The sequence below is a fragment of the Chrysemys picta genome, chromosome 16 (genome assembly GCF_011386835.1).
Source record: "Chrysemys picta bellii isolate R12L10 chromosome 16, ASM1138683v2, whole genome shotgun sequence".
Classification (NCBI taxonomy): domain Eukaryota; kingdom Metazoa; phylum Chordata; order Testudines; family Emydidae; genus Chrysemys; species Chrysemys picta.
The window spans coordinates 20,536,188-20,552,583 of NC_088806.1; positions in this window are offsets into that span (position 1 = coordinate 20,536,188).

A 16,396-nucleotide genomic window follows, 5' to 3' on the forward strand; every position below is an offset into this window, starting at 1 on the left:
CATTAAATGCTCTCTCCCCTAGGAGCACTATACAAAAGAGATCTTTGTATTACTAACCTTTCTTATGCTAAGCAGCCTCCGAGAAACTAGTGTGAGTAGACCTTGCCTCAACCTGGGGGCGACTCCAATTTCTGGTTATTCACCCCCTTGGGAGCAGTCACCTTTTGAGGATTGCTGGAGCACAGTGTGTTTTGTCCATATTTCCTCCCCAGCTCACCCTAAACCATGCCCTGCAGCGGGTGGTATGTGGAAGCCATGAGGTTCCGCACCCACTGAGGAGCTGCAGCAGGGAAGATGCTCAGGTTCCTTCCCTTTGGGCCATAGAGTAGGCCAGGGGATCTGACCCACTACTGTTTGTATGCTAGACAGAGCCCTAGGGCCAAAGTCTGATCTGAACTACACCGGTGTAAAGCTGGTGTAACTCCATTGACAAACGGCGTTACTCCAGAGTTAAATGGTTGTGTGAGAGAGAGATCTGGCTTGTCGCTCTGTAACATGATCATTTTGCAAGGCTGCAAAACGATCTCTTAATATGGTTGTCAGGCCTAAAGAGCCTATCCGAACTGAATAGAAACTGACCGTGAAGCCAGAGCGGTGACTGTGAAGCAGGGGGTGACATGGGGAGGAAAACTAAACCCAGTGAGCAGCAGAATTTCAGGTTACAAGGTGTGGTTGGGGACCCCCCCTGCCCTTTACCATTAACTTTAAATATGCAAAAACCTGTATTGGTGCAAAATTTGAGCTGTGGATTTAAACTCCCTGAAGTCAGAGAGCCAGATCCCCAGCTGGTGTAAATCCGCATGGCTCCGGGAATAGAGCCAGGCTGATTTGCATTAGCTGAGGATCTGAACTGCAGCGTGCTTGTAGCAATCCAGATATCACACTTAGATAAGAAGGTAATGTTTTTTTCACTCTCAACATATGCTGTACTTGAGGTCACTGCTTCTCTTGCGAAGTGAGTTGGAAAAGGCCAGCGAGGGGGCGTGGTACAGGGCAGGGTGGGAGAAAGGGATCTAGTGTCCCAAACTTCAATCTCTCTTACAGCTTTAGGAATAAAAGAGCTCCACAGACCTGTGTCTGTTAGCTCTATCTGGGCCAGACATGCTGAAGATTCTCTCCTCTTGCCAGAAAGTGTTAATGCTACTCATGTTAGGGGTGTGAAATGAAGTAGCCCCTTGCCTGGTAGCATTGGCCCTTACTGAGAAACAAGCCCCGTTGCTCTCATTCTGACCAGTCACTGCAACTTGCAGGAGACCAGTGCAGCTGAGGGGAAAACAAAAGGTAAGAAACACAGGTGGGTGTAAGTTTGTGTGTAGGTGTGATGGCTGCCACCCAGGCTAGCAAACCCGGGTTTGAACCGAGGACCTCTAGAGCTAAAAGCATGAGTAGCTGCAGCTGGAACTCAAGTGCCAACTTTCCGTAGGCTGGGACTGTAAAAGATTCATGTTCTGTGCAAAGGGGGCACGGGGGGATCTGTCCACTCGACAGTGGATTACAGATGCACGTATATTTCTATTTGCGCAGGTGTAGACTGTGATTGTGTAAGCCTATTTGTATTTGTGTGTGTGTGTTTCTAGATATGCATATCTGTGTCTTTGCTGAGGAATTAGCATCTGGGAGAAGACTTATTAAAATTTGCATTTAGTTCTTTTTGAACGTAGGTGCGAAGTCCCCTGGGTAATCACTAAAGCTGGTTGGAAAACGTTTGGGGGTTTTCTTCCCTCTTCTGTGCAAAATTTTGATTCTTCATCAAAAAACAAAATGTTCCACTTTTACTCAAAGTTTTTGGTATTAAACTGAAATGGGGGGTTTTGTGGGGGGGAAAGGGGAGGTTTGACAAAAAAGTAAAAATTTTCCATAGAAAATAGACCCTTCCTTAAACTTTTTGTCTATAAAAAAATCCACCTTTCTATGAAACTTCAGGAGTGAACTTTTGACCAGTCCTAATAGCCCCAGACAGAGATGCAGCCCCACAAACTAGCAAAATATCCTGGTAAGATTTGGCATTTAGAATTCTACGACAATCACCACATAGAGAGCACCTTTTATTTGGATAGATCCCAAGGGATTTTCAGAACATGGACCTGATACTTCTTGCGTTTATGCTGATGTAAATCCAGAGTAACCTCACAAAGGTAACCTTGGGAGTGCAGTGACAAGCCCATTGGTCCTGATACTAATTTCACACCAGTTCTACATCCATATAACCCCAATGACTTCAGCAGGTCACTCCTGATTCTCACTAGTGTAAGTGAGAACGGAGTTGGGACCATAGCTTGTTAAGTATGGAAACACCTGCCTGCAGCTGTAGCTAGGGTACATCATGTGGTTGACACTGCTTGACATGCTTATAGAGTGTGTCTATTAGGACATGAAGTGAAAGTCCTGAGTAGAACAGGGTGAATAACTGTTTTTTCCATTCGGGCAACAGACTGAACAATTGGGGGGAGAGGGGAGAAACCAAAATTGGTTTGGATTGACCCAAAACAAAACTTTTTTTACATTTTTCCAAATTAAGACGTCAACAATACTTTGTTTTGGGTGGTTTTGTTTTGAAGGTTTTAAAATATATATATTTTAAAAATAAAATCTAGTTGAAATTCTGAAATAAAACACCTTTCTGAAATGAAAAGTCAAAGCTTTGGTTTGGAAATGCCGAAATGAACTACTTCAACACTTTGGAAATATTTATTATTCAATGAAAAAAACTGGCCAAAATTGATGTGAATTCTCAAATTGTTTTGGGTGACCCCAAATCTGTCTCTTTTTTTCAATGAAAGAATTATTTTTTCCATGAAATATTTTACTCGGCTACAGTCCCGGTTCTGCTCCCGGTTTACACGGTAACTGTACTGCAGCAGACAGTGCTACATCATTGTAAGGGTGAGGACAATCAGGCCTGAAATCTGTTTTTATTGGCACAAAATGGTGATCGAGTTCTATCCCAGAACTGGCTGCTTTTCAGAGGTAGATGCCTGAATCCTGTCTATAAGGACAAACAGATTGTACTCACTTACAATAAAGCAAACCAGAGTTAACTTCATTAATTCTAGCAGTGTTTAGTGCTAGATTCTGGGCTTGGTTACACCACTATAAACCTGAAATAATGTTAGTGGGGGTTACTGTGCTGGTCAAATAACATCATAAAAAGTTGTTGAATAACTTATCTAAAAACTGACTATGAAATTCGTCAGTTCAATTTTTCAGTGAATGGTTTTATAGCCAGCTCTTCTGCCGATTTACCGTGATCCAGGCAAGGCGGTCTCATGTGACAGCTTCCTCTTTGTAACTATTCTAATGGTGATAATTTGGGACCTCAGGGGTTAAGTGCCTCCAGAACAGGCAATCATACATAAGCTAAATCTCAGATCTTTAAAAGAGACAGAGGCGTGGTCCCTGCAGTGGTCTGATTGGCTAGCCAGCAGTCAGAGGAAGGATGCCTTTGTGACAGGGACTCGGGAGATGCACGTTCAATTCCTCGCTTTGCCAGAGACTTCATGTGTGACCTTGGCCAAGTTGGGGCTGGGCTCTTTCAAGCACTCAGCAGCCAGGGTTGGAGCCAGTTCAGCTCCCATTTTGGTGTCTAAAAGAAGTGACCAGTCCTCAACAATTCCCACTGCTCTTCTGAAAGCCTGGGAGTCGTTGTGTTTGAAGCAATTTTGCAAATCTGTCCCTCAATCTCTCCATGTCTCAGTTTCCCCACATATAAAATGGGGAAGATAATCCTTAAGGACCTCACACAGGGGTGTTGTCAGGACAAATTCTTTATGGTGTGAGACTGGGGCCATAACAGTCCCTGAATAGGCAGGTACTTTGTGAACATACCTGAGAACATCTCTTCTTCCCCCACCCCACCCCCCCAAAAATCCAGTGAAATAACTCCAAAGCACTGAACCATTAATGGGAGTGAGTCTTGATGTGGCCACCTGTCCTCTAAGAACAAGAATTACAGGCTGCAGCTGTCTCTAATCTGAATTTTTTCCTTCTGGGGTAGAAATCCTGTCATTAGTCTTAATTTCTCCTGATGTCTCATCCTGTAAAGGGATTTAAATGCAAGACTACTGCTGCCACTAAAGCCTCCGACTTAAGGTGGAAAGATGATGAAGCTTTGGAGCCCAATGCTGATCTAGCTTTTACCCATGTCGATTGGGAGTAACTCCCCAGAATCCAATGGAGTTGTCTGGGGTGGAAGGATGATGTGAGTGAGAGAAGAATCTGAGGTTGTTTACAGAGAAACTACAGTGATTAGAGTAATGATAATGGATAGAGCTGAGGGGGAACAAGGGGACTACGGCGCTGGAGTTATCCATCTCGCAGAGAGATTCTGACTGCGTCAGAAACTGCTCAAGTGGATTAGCATCCCACCAGAGACTTGAGATGGATTGACTGTCTGAGCCATAAACCCCTCCGGATCCATTATTATTATTTTGTTTTAAAAAAATAAATCTTGCAGAGACTGGAGTTCCTGCAAGTTTTACATTGAATGAGCAGCCATTTCTTATGTTAAGTTATTTCAGTTGACGAATGAAGAGCTGTTGAAGTAAATGACAGGAGAGCTGGAAATACATTTTGATCTTGACACCAGACCTGACAAATGACTTCATGCCCATGCGGAGAATGGAATTTTTATCGCTAGATAGGCAGAGGGTGTGCAGGGGGAAGAGGGTGGCGTGTTTTATCAGACTGTAACTCTTCAGTATTCTATAACAAAGTGGTGTAAAAGAGCCATTGTTCCTACATTGCAATTGTTGGCCTGGAAAGCAGGCCAATTAAAAGGGATTAATTTATAACCAGTACAAAACATGAATCTGACAGTTGTATAAATGCAGGCTGTTTGGAAGAGCGTAAAGCGTGTTAGGAGCAAAGCATCATGTTGATCTGAGCAGGAGGGACTGTGTGTATGAACTAGCTACTTACTGCTATTTAGATCCTGGGCACTTCCAAATTAGGGCTGATTTGATTTCTAAAGCTGGCTTATAAATTGAGATGACAGGCCCCTTCCTGAAGCCCTTGGATCACCGACACGCAATTTTTTTCCTCAGCAGGAACTATGCTTTTTATTTTCCTTTTGAAATGAGGCAATAAGTTTGGGTATGAATGAAAACAGAAGCTCCTTGATGTAACATTGTAGGGACCACTGAAAACAGCTAGTGGGAATCCAAAGCCAAGATGCATCAACTCAGCAGAAGATGAAAAGCAACCTGATGAGTCCTCCTGGCTTGCTCGATGGTGACGTGGATCAGACAATCCGCCTCCGTCGGGGGAATTGCCAGGGTTCTTAAGTGCTTACACCCGTCTTAGCACTACTTTGTTTGGAGGGCTGTGGGGTTTTCTTTGCAAAGGGTTGTCATCTCTGCAAAGGTTTGGGGAAATACTTTGGGAGGTACAGTGGTCTGGAAGCTTTGTGGTGGTAGAATGTAGGTACTGAACTGACTCTTGCGTGCTATCTGCAGGAACTCCCACGCCTGAGCAGTAAAACTTTGCCTCATCACCCCTCATTTTGTCAATGGCTTGTATGCCACAGTCTTTCCTGTCAGAGAGGAAGGATGATCTAATGGTTAGGGCACTAACCTGGGATACCAGATACCTGGCTTCAATTCCCTGCTCTGCCATAGACTCCCTGTGTGACCTTTGGCAAGTCACTTAGTCTCGCTGTGCCTCACTTCCCCATCTGTAAAACGGGACGAATGCCTACCTCACGGGGGCCTGGTGGGAATAAATACATGGACGGTTTTGAGGTGCTCAGATACTATAGTAATGGGGCCATGTTAGTATCATAGGTCAGCTCCTTTCCAAGTGGGAACGATGGGAGATGTTCGGCTGCCGGTACTCCCAGGATTCCCCAGTGCTTTCCCTTGGGCTCGGTGGCTCCAGAACAGGGATGTTGGCACTGCTGAGGCAGGATGATCGTGTGGCTAAGGCACTGAGCTGGGTTCAAGTCCCTGCATTGCCACAGGTTCCCTTGGGCAACTCACTGCGGGACAGATTTGTAAAGGCATTTAAGCACCTAAAGATGCTGATATGAGAATCCCACTGGGCACCCAAGCACCTAACTCCCACAGATCTCAGGAGATGTTAGGTGCCCAGGTAAATCCAGTTAGGCTCCTCTGTGCAGACTAAGGAGCCTAAATATCTTAAAGATCTGGCCCTTAGTCTCTCTGGGCCTCACTTCCCTCTCTATTAAAGGGAGGAAGGGGTTACAGTACCAATTTTCTCCTGGCCTTTTCCTGGGCTGTTTTAGATGGTAAACTCATCAGTGCAGGGGCTGTCTCTGGCTGTACAGCACCGAGCGCAGTGTGGCCCTCGCCCAGCTGGAGCCTCTAGGGGCCACAATAACACTATTAATAAGAAGTGAGCTAGTTGCCAGGGTGGTGGCGATCAGCCCAGGCCCCACCTGAACCATGTGGTGAGTAAATAGTGTTGTAGCACTGCCAATGAGGGGTCCCTGTGCATGGATTTGAGGCTTTCTTGTTCCACTCTGGTCAGCATCATGTTTTTTAATAAATAGACACTTGGGCACTTTAATATCCACCTCATCCAGAGCTGTGGCTTCTTCCTGCCTGGGGTGGGCATCAGGCTCTGTAGATCAGGGTTGTGCTTGTCTGGACCAATGTTAGCACAATGCATGGCCATCCAGGGGAGTTAAAGTCTTAGGCTCGTAGCCTATGAGGGCTTGGACCTGCATGGTGTTGAGGGCCTTCAATTCCCAAGGGTTCCAATGGCCATTGTTGCCCAGCCCCTCCCAGGACTGGGTCTCTACTACCCAGTGGAAGGGGTCAGGAAGGTCACAGGTTATGCTTGTATCCACTGGGGAGGCTTTGCCTTGCTACACTAGCGCCTCCTGTTGATTCCATCAGGACAGGGGCTGAAGCTAACTGAAGAGCTCTGCTGTATCCCTGGCAAGCAGTTCAGGAGTCCTAGGGGGTCTCTGGTAATGCAAACTGGGCAGTTGCTATAGGCATTGCAGCAGGAAGAACAGCATGGCTCCCTGCCAGGCCAGAGTGGGATTTAAAGAGTGAAACTGGAGACCAGCTCTCTTCATTAAAATCCACGTGGACAGCTCCTCACCGAGTCACCTCAAGGTGTGAACCAGGTGAAAACCAAGGTGAGGCCAGTGCTCCCTGTCTCCTCGGTTCCTGTGCAGCCAGACAGATACAGTCGTTCTGATTTACCACGCCACTACATTCCGGTGCATCATCCTGGTATAACCCACTGTAGCATGGGAGCTCTCCTTGGTGCTGATATAGTTCTTTACCAGGTTTGCAAGGAGGCACCAATGCAGCCAAGCATTTGCACCCGCTTAACTTTAAGCACATGTCCAGTCCCACTGGAGACAGTGGCTCTTAAACACGTGCTGATAGCGAAATATATGGCTGAAGAGGAATGGAATTACACGTGCCTACAGTTAAGTATATGCTTAACTTCTTTCTTTAGACCCCCATTCAGTCAATTTCTTATCAGTCATAACCCTCCGTATTGATGCAGTAAGTTTCCTTTGGGCATTCCTAGTGCTTTACAGGTATTTGTCGATGAAGACTCACAAAACTTCAGCAAGCATTACCCCCATTTTACAAATGTGTAAACTGACCCACTCCAAAGTCCAGGGGCTTGTCCAAAATCACAAAGCAGAACCCAGGAATCCCAGTTTATATTCTCTTACTCCAAGCTCTGATCCACATTTGTCTAGTTAGGCATGCTGTTAATTGTTCCCTAAAGGAGTACCATGTCTAGCTGGAAGAAAAGATCCTAGGTAAATTTTTGCGCAATGGTTTATTAACGCATTCCTAGCACATAAATCGAGCACAGTGGAATTGAGAGAGAACTTTCCTTCCTTTGGCAAAACTTACCTCTAAATGATTTAACAAGTTTTTTAAGAAACCCAGCCATTTTGCACTGAATTTGTTAGGACTACATCAGCTAAATCCTGTGCAATATGACATTCATTCTTTTATTATAACTAGTGTATTAATCTTGGAATGAAGCAATTTGTTTTGCTTCCCTGCTTTTATGGTGCTTAAATGCAGGTATCTTTTCCCTCCCCCCAAATCAATAACTAAAATGATGAATAATAAAAACCACTGCAGAGAATGGTTCATAGAGATCTGAAGGATGTAAGTTCGCCAGCAATGACTGTTTGTTATCCATTAACTCTGTGAACTAAGAAGAATTATGCAGATTTTAATTGCTGTATCAACATTAGAACGTCTTGCTGATAGACCTTTCTGATTGGATCCACAGGCTATCATACTGCTAATCCCATTTACAGAGGAGCTGATTATATTAGAGTGCATTGCAGATCTGGAGATACAAAGTTAAGGACTGATATTTTTATTATTTTAAGATGGGATTTTCAAAAGCACTCTCGCAGTTCCTTAACTCTTCTCCTATTGAAGTCGGTGAGATTTTTACCATTGACTTCAGTGGGACTCATTAGACCAACTCTGAGCACTTTAGAAAGCCCAGTCCACAATTTTTTATGCACGAGTGGAATTCATCCCTTTGCAGGGGGGCGGCACAGTGCTTTTTGCATCACAAAACCCTCAAGAAATAATCAGGACATAAGTATCTTTGTGCTGGTTCTGTGCATTGGGATGAATTTCATGCCATGATCACACAACTGATTGTGAGCCTAATTTGTGTGAGCAATCACTGCAGTTGTGGGCATAGCTTTGGTAACTGTTCAGGCAAATGCTGAATGATGTTCATTTGTGCATGTTATATAGTTTGCAGGCATAATTGTGGTAATTACACTCAATGTTCAGCGGCAGTCAAAAAGCTAACAATGTTGGGAATCATTAAGAAAGGGATAGATAATAAGACAGAAAATATCATATTGCCACTATATAAATCCATGGTACACCCACACCTTGAATATTGTGCGCAGCTATGGTTGCCCCATATCAAAAAAGATATAGTGGAATTGGAAAAAGTACAGAAAAGGGCAACAAAAATGATTGGGGTATGGAACAGCTTCCATATGAGGCGAGATTAATAAGACTGGGATGTTGCAGCTTGGAAAAGAGATGACTAATGGGGGATATGACATAAAATCATGACTGATGTGAAGCAAGGAAATAAGGAAGTGTTGTTTACTCCTGATAACAGAAGAACTAGGCATCACCAAATGAAATTAATAGGCAACAGGTTTAAAACAAACAAAAGGAAATATTTCTTCTCACAACACACAGTCAACCTGTGGAACTCCTTGCCAGAGGATATTGTGACGGCCAATACTACAACAGGGTTCAAAATAGAACTAGATAAATTCATAGAGGATAGGTCCATCAATGGCTATTAGACAGGATGGGCAGGGATGGTGTCCCTAGCCTCTGTTTATCAGAAGCAGGGAATGGGTGACAGGGGATGGATCACGTGATGATTACCTGTTCTGTTCATTCCCTCTGGGACACCTGGCATTGGTCATTGTCAGAAGACAGGCTACTGGGCTAGATGGACCTTTGGTCTGATCCAATATGGCCGTTGTTCTTATGTTAATTTCACATGAAAATTAGGTGCGCACCCACTTTAAAAAAATCAGACTTTTAAAGTACCTTGTTGTCTGAAATCAGTGGTGGGAAAGGCAACAGTAATAATACCCAGCTCTTATATAGAGCTTTTCAACGGTCGATGTGAAAGTACTTTGCAAAGGAGGTCAGTGTCATTATCACCATTTTACACATGGGGAAACTGAGGTACAGAGGAGTGATGTGCCTTGCCCAAGGTCCCCACCAGGCCAGTGACTGATCCAGAAGTAGAGCCCAGTCCTATTCATAGGCTGTCTGGAGCATTCTCAGGAAGGCTCACCAGGTGGGGGATAAGCTTCTCCTAAGGCCTGTTGTTTTCCCTAATGGCCCATTACCCTGAATAGGCCCTTCCCAACCAGCTGCCTAGGCTGGAACCCTTTGGCCTAGTGGGTATCACCCAGGTGTAACCACATTTGAAATACAGATACATAGTCAATATTCATAACTTCATATACAAAAATGATCCATGCTCACAACTAGGATAAGCATATTCAGCAAATCATAACTTTTTCAATTACACCTTACATGACCCATCTAATACAAAATGCATCATAATTATGCCATAATCACATTCTAATAATAAGACTATGAAAAATATGGGGTGCAGTGTCACAGTCCTTTATGGGGAAGATGTTCTCAGTCCAGATTCTGGGGCCAGGTGTCCCTGTCGCAAAACCTACCACAGTGGCTGACACTTACTCGTTCTCTTAACAGGGAGGTTGAGGGCTAAATGGGCCGTGGAGACTGAAGGCTTATGCCATGGGTCATACTCGCAAGAGGGAAGCCTGCATATGCTCTGTGATTTGAAGGAGGGATTCACTCTCCAGAGAGACTGATCTGTCAGGAAGAAATATGCAGAGAATTGCTTAACATCTCCCCCTCCTTGGAGGACAGAAATGAGGGAAGGGGCCAGAATTGCTCCCTTTGCAATCTCTGGACTTCAATACTGTTGTCTGTTACTGCAGCTCTTGGTTCCTCTAACCCAGCTAGCAACTCATTAGCAAATAAATTTGTTCTTTTCAGGGTAATGCTGAGAGCTAATATGATGTGCAGATAGCAAAGGCCTGAACGTACTAGAATCGGAATAGCTGCAGTGATGAACATGTCATGAAAAAATCCAAAGCACTAATTGAAGGTGGTTTCAATTAATGTTCTCTTTGTTTGCAGATGGTCTGAAAAGGGGCTGTTGTCCCCTGAGGATCTGTGTTACTGTGAAACAAGTAGATGAAAATGAACTGTTTAAAAGCCCTCTAATTTAAAGTTGATTCATCATCTTTATTAAAATCTTCATCGTGGGGAAGACGACAAAGTAATGGAATTAAGAATTCCCCTCTTCTATCACCAGCCTGCATCCAGTCCAAGATGGTAGAGGCTGGAAGGTGACCTCTAAGGATTCTTCGGTGGCCTATATGGAATTAGTTCGTGATCTCAGCCCGGTTTTTGGTGCACAGGTGTCTATTTCATCAACCAGATGAAACTTTGTTGGCATTCTTGACAGAGAGGCCAAGGAGTGACTGCTCCATGGAAAAGGGAAAGATGGTCCCTCCAGGGCAGAGCAGAAGAGAGGAAAGCTTGCAACGCCACTGACCTTGCTCTGCCTGTTTTGTGACCAGAGTTTTTTCACTCCACAGCTATCAAACTGGAAATTCACCAGCAAAAATATCCATGCAAGTATCTTCAAAACCAGGTCTGAGATGTGTAGAATTTCTGTAGGGTTTCACCATCTTCCTTTGTGACAACATGCCATGTTCTGTGCTGGAGAACCAAAGTCATTGGTTTGCTTTGTGGGGGCAGGGGTGGGACATGTGTACTCTGATCTTCTCCAGCTCTGTCAGAGCCTCAAAGCGGTTTCCGTGTAACACTTGGGTGTGAATGCTCTCAAGGGATCTCAGCAAGGTTTGTAGGCATGAATCTGAAAAACCAAGGGAAGCTGCATTCTTCTTGTTCTTCCAAAGCAGACTAGACCACAATCTCACTTTCCCTGGTCCTCTCCATTCCTCACGTGCTCAAGAAGTGCATGTTGATAGACAGCCAACCTATTGATAGACAGCCAACCCTCTAAGCCAGTTTATCTTCGGCGCTGGCAGTGTGGGCCAGTAGATGGGCTATAGCCTTGGGGATGAAAAGACCTGAGTTTTGTTCTCAATGTGGCCACTAACCTATTTTGGGAAAGTCACCCCTCCCACTGTTTGTCTGGCCTGACTATTTAGCTTGTCAGGGCTTTGGGGCCCAGGCTGTCGTTTATACTGTGTATGTACAGTGCCTAGCGTAATGGGGCCATAATTGTGGAGCGGCGCCTCTAGGTATGAATGTAATATAAGTGTCTGAGATAAGCAGTGGAAGAAGTTCTGAACGCAGCTTTCAAAAATCACAATCTATAGCTGGCTGATGGGCTGAAACTATTATTTAAGAGTTAAGACATACATGGCACTACGAAGTCAAGCACTAATCTATGCTCCTGTGTCCAAAGATGATTTCACTGTTTTAAAGCATTATTTATGTTGAGTGCTTAGACCTGTTCTGCAATGGTGATAGTGTGGTGATAATGGGAATTTATGGCTTGCTTTGACAAGAGACCATAAACAAACCAGCTAGATATTTTTGCTGTGGCTACAGGCTTAATTTGTAACATAAAGCACTTAATAATGGTTATTAATGTACCCTCCGTGGTTGGTATAAATACACAGCTGGAAATCACATCTGTTCTCAGACTTGCAGCAAACTCTTGCAAGTCGAATGAAGCACAAGCACTGTGGGGAACTGATAGCTACAAAAGGAAATGACATCCGTTGGCTAGAGGAAGTACTTGCAGACCAGCTGCGTTTGTCTTTTAAGCCCTGTAGTTTTGACATAGGTGCTTGCAAATGAGCAAATCTACTCCGGCCCGTGTTGTTAGCATGACAAAGATAAAAACAATATGAGGATATTTCACTTGCATGTTCAGAAGTAATAATTAGACTTGCCTCAACTCAGAAAATGCAGTGTTGCAAAGCAAAGTCATGCAGGGATTGGAGTCCAAGGGGGAACCTTTTGGATTTTATTGTCCTTCTCAAAGTAAATGTTAGGTGAGATTGGAACACATTACCCGAGAGACAAAGGACATCAGACTCTATTGAATTCTTATGGTCTGAATCCTAGGAATGATAGAAGTCTTAGTCACCGGAGGATCAGGCTGAGCTTTTCAAAGGAGCCCAGGGGATTTGCACACCCATCTCCCGTTTAAAATTAATAGAAGGTATGGCCAAGATGTTCACAAGTGACTGGTGATTTTTGAGTGATTTTATTTTTCGATTCCTAATCTGCATGGGCAGGTGCACATCCCTTTATGAAAATCAGGCCCTTTTAATGTGTCTCAGGTTAGGCCTAAAAAATGGAGAGATCCAAAATCACTAGTCATTTTTGAAATTCTTTGCCACAATGTGTCTAAATCCCCCAGGTAGATTTGGAAATCCCAAACTCTGTGTGTGTGTTAATAGATGGCTATGGAACAAATGAAGGTGTGATCTGTGTAAAGGATGTGCTTGGAATGGTGATATTACTCGTGTGGCAAGACTACAGATGAATTACCAGGTCAATCCAAGGAAATGCCAATAGACTCTTTATACGATCACATCCTGCACTCAGCAGAGGCCACATACTTTACAGAAAAGACAAAGTTTTATAAATGTTGTTTGAGAGTTTGAAAAAGTTTTCGTGGGCCTACTTTCCTCTCCTGACCCTGCAAAGCCATTAGTCTGCCAGCTCCATATTCCCGTGAGTCTTGCCTGCATCATCTTAATAAAAACCAATAGAATATTGGCAGCCCAACAATCCTGATTAGCATTGGAATGCAAGGTAATCACTTCACTTTGGGCCCAATCCTGCAAGGTGCTGAGCTTCCCCTATGTTCAAACAGGAGTTAGTTCAGGGAAGTCTGTGGCCTGTGTTATGCAGGAGGTCAGACTAGATGATCACAATAATCCCTTCTGGCCTTATGCGGTATTAAATTGTCAGCTGCCACCAGGAAGCCGGATGCGCCTCAGTGAGCGTTTGTTGCTACAGCACGTTAGGGATGGAGGATATAGTTAGAAATTCTCAGGCCAACTCTCTTTGGTGAGTCCCCCAAAGCCACAGGGGGGAAGGAGGGGAAGGGGACATCCCGTTCTGACATCAGCCGGAGGCAGAATTTCTGGGCATTTTAATGGCCTGGTGTATGTCTTCATTGCTGCCCCTGTAGTGAATGGAAGTGAAAGGAACAGTGGTCTAGTGGTTAACGGAGTAGTCGAGGATTTCAGAGACCTGAGTTCAAAGACTTGCTCTACCACAGGCTTCCTGTGTGACCTTGGGGTTGTCACTTAGTTTAGTTGTGCCTCAGCTCCCCGTCTGTAAAATGGGAATAACAGGACTTCACAGGGTTGTTTGTTGTGAGGATCAATACATTAAAGATTGTGAGATGCTCAGGTATGATGGTAATGGGGACCATATAAGTACCTAAGAAAGAATTAGAATTGCTTAACTGTGTGTCATAGGCCCAGTACTGCTAATAACTAAGGCTTATTCTCCTTTAGCCCAAATGGCAGGGTTATGTGCCGTTGAATTCAATCCCGTTGCTCTTGTGAAGTCCTGAGCGACCATGGGGTGGAGCAGATGCACACCCATGGGGGCCTAGGCTCTTCTGGCAGCTAACACTTTAGGGCTAACAGGATGACACCTCTCTAAAGAGCTGGCAATGCTCATCTCGTTTGCAGGCTGGGCCAGGCATTGAAATCCCAGTCCTGAGCAGCCGCAGTGGGACTTGCAGGGTTGGTCTGTGACGAGTGCTATCCCAGAAGTAAATGTAACCCTGGGCTCTTCTCTAGGACTTTTCGGCAATACACCTCAAAGCGCTTGCCAAAGGAGGGTGGGGATCTGTGACGCAGACACGCCCAGGCAGGTGTCCGACCGTCTGCTCAGCGTTTCACAAAGGGGGTTGCCTGGGGTCTCTTCCAAAAGTGACGAACCGGCTGATTGCCACGGCTATTGCAGGCTGTTTGAATGGGAAGTAATGTTAAAGCGATGCAATGTGTAGGGTATTGGGCTTCGGAACTGCTGAAGTGTGAAGCTTGTCATCAGCGGTGACACAGGGCTCAGGGTTAACTCAATCAGTGCTGAGAACCAGGTGCATCCTTGGAGCTAGCCCTAAGTTTACTACAGGGGTTGGCACCTTTCAGAAGTGGTGTGCCGAGTCTTCATTTATTCACTCTGATTTAAGGTTTCGCGTGCCAGTCATACATTTTAATGTTTTTGGAAGGTCTCTTTCTATAAGTCTATAATATAGAACTAAACTATTGTTGTGTGTAAAGTAAATAAGGTTTTTAAAATGTTTAAGAAGCTTCCTTTAAAATTAAATTAAAATGCAGAGCCCCCTGGACTGGTGGCCAGGACCCGGGCAGTGTGAGTGCCACTGAAAATCAGCTCGCGTGCCGCCTTCGGCACACGTGCCATAGGTTGCCTACCCCTGGTTTACTATCTGGGCCAGGGAGAGGCTTGAGGATTTGCAAAGACAAGAGTCAAAGAAAAGTATCGGATTAGGGGACCACATGGGGTAAGAGGCAATAGTCTGTGATGTACTAGAGACAAAGAGAGAGCACAAATGGTTATCCGTTACAGAACAGAGACTCTGCCAGAGTGGGTGTCTCATAAAAGGTGGATCCCAGCTTTCTGAAATGGACAAGGGCTGACCATTAGGTGAGAGCTACCTTACTAGACAGGAACGTTACCTGTTAATAACTGTAGGCTGTGGAGCGTGTTCGATGTTTTTCTTTTACTTGTAACCTTATGTTTCCAATCTCTTGTGCTTGCTTTTATTTGAACCTCTAGCTCAAGCTCTGCTAAATAAACCCCAGTTGGTTTTACTATAGACACATCTAAGAGCTTTATGCTAAGCAGTGAACTGGGGTACCCTGCTTCCACGGAGGCAGCAGATTAGTGTACATCGTGAGTGCCCAGAAGGTAAGGGACTGGGTGCTCGCATGTAGCTAAGGGGTGTGTGGAAATTGCTAGCCAGCATTGGGAAAGAGTGGGGCTCGTGGAGTCTGGAGCGGGGTGTTTGTGCTGCCAGCAGCCAGGGAAGATTTCCCCTGGTGGACACAGACAAGGCTCACTCACACTATAAACAGGTGGTAGTGATTCAGCCCGCACACCTCCAGCACCTCGAATAGCGTCGCAGCGTCATTAACCCAAGGTCACAGAGCAGATCGGTGGCAGAGCTGGGGCTAAAACCCCTGTATCCTGACTCCCCGCACAGTGCTGTATCATGCTGTTTGCTATAGGCCTTGTTATACTTGGGATTGTACTGGGGACACTTCACGTTGATGGTCTGCGGGTTAAGACACTGGACTAGAGATCTAGGTTCATTTCCTAGCTCTGCCACTAACGCCCACATGTGACCTTGGCCAAGTCACTTAATCTCCCTATGCCTCAACTCTCAGATGGGGATAATAGTCTGTCTTGTCTGTTTAGATTGTACATTCTTTAGGGAAGTGACTATCTCTTGCCATGTACAACACCCAGCAAAAAAGGGCCCTGATCTGGGCTAAGGCCTTTTGGCTAGAAATAAAAATAAAAATCATTTGACTGGGTACCTTCTTTCACGTGGCAGTAGTGGGATGGCCTTAGAGGCTCTGATCCTGCAACATGCTGAGCACCTCCTGGGTAAACTTAGTTCTGCTGAGTTTGCTTACTATGCCAGTGTGGTCTAGTGGCTAGGATACTGGCTACTAGCCTGGGAATCAGGGTTTTATTCCTGGCCGTGACCTTGGACAAGTCATGGCCCTTTCCCGTGCCTCAGTTTACCCACCAGTAAAATGGCGACGATGATCCTTTGTAAAGCACTTTAAGATCTATGGCTAAAA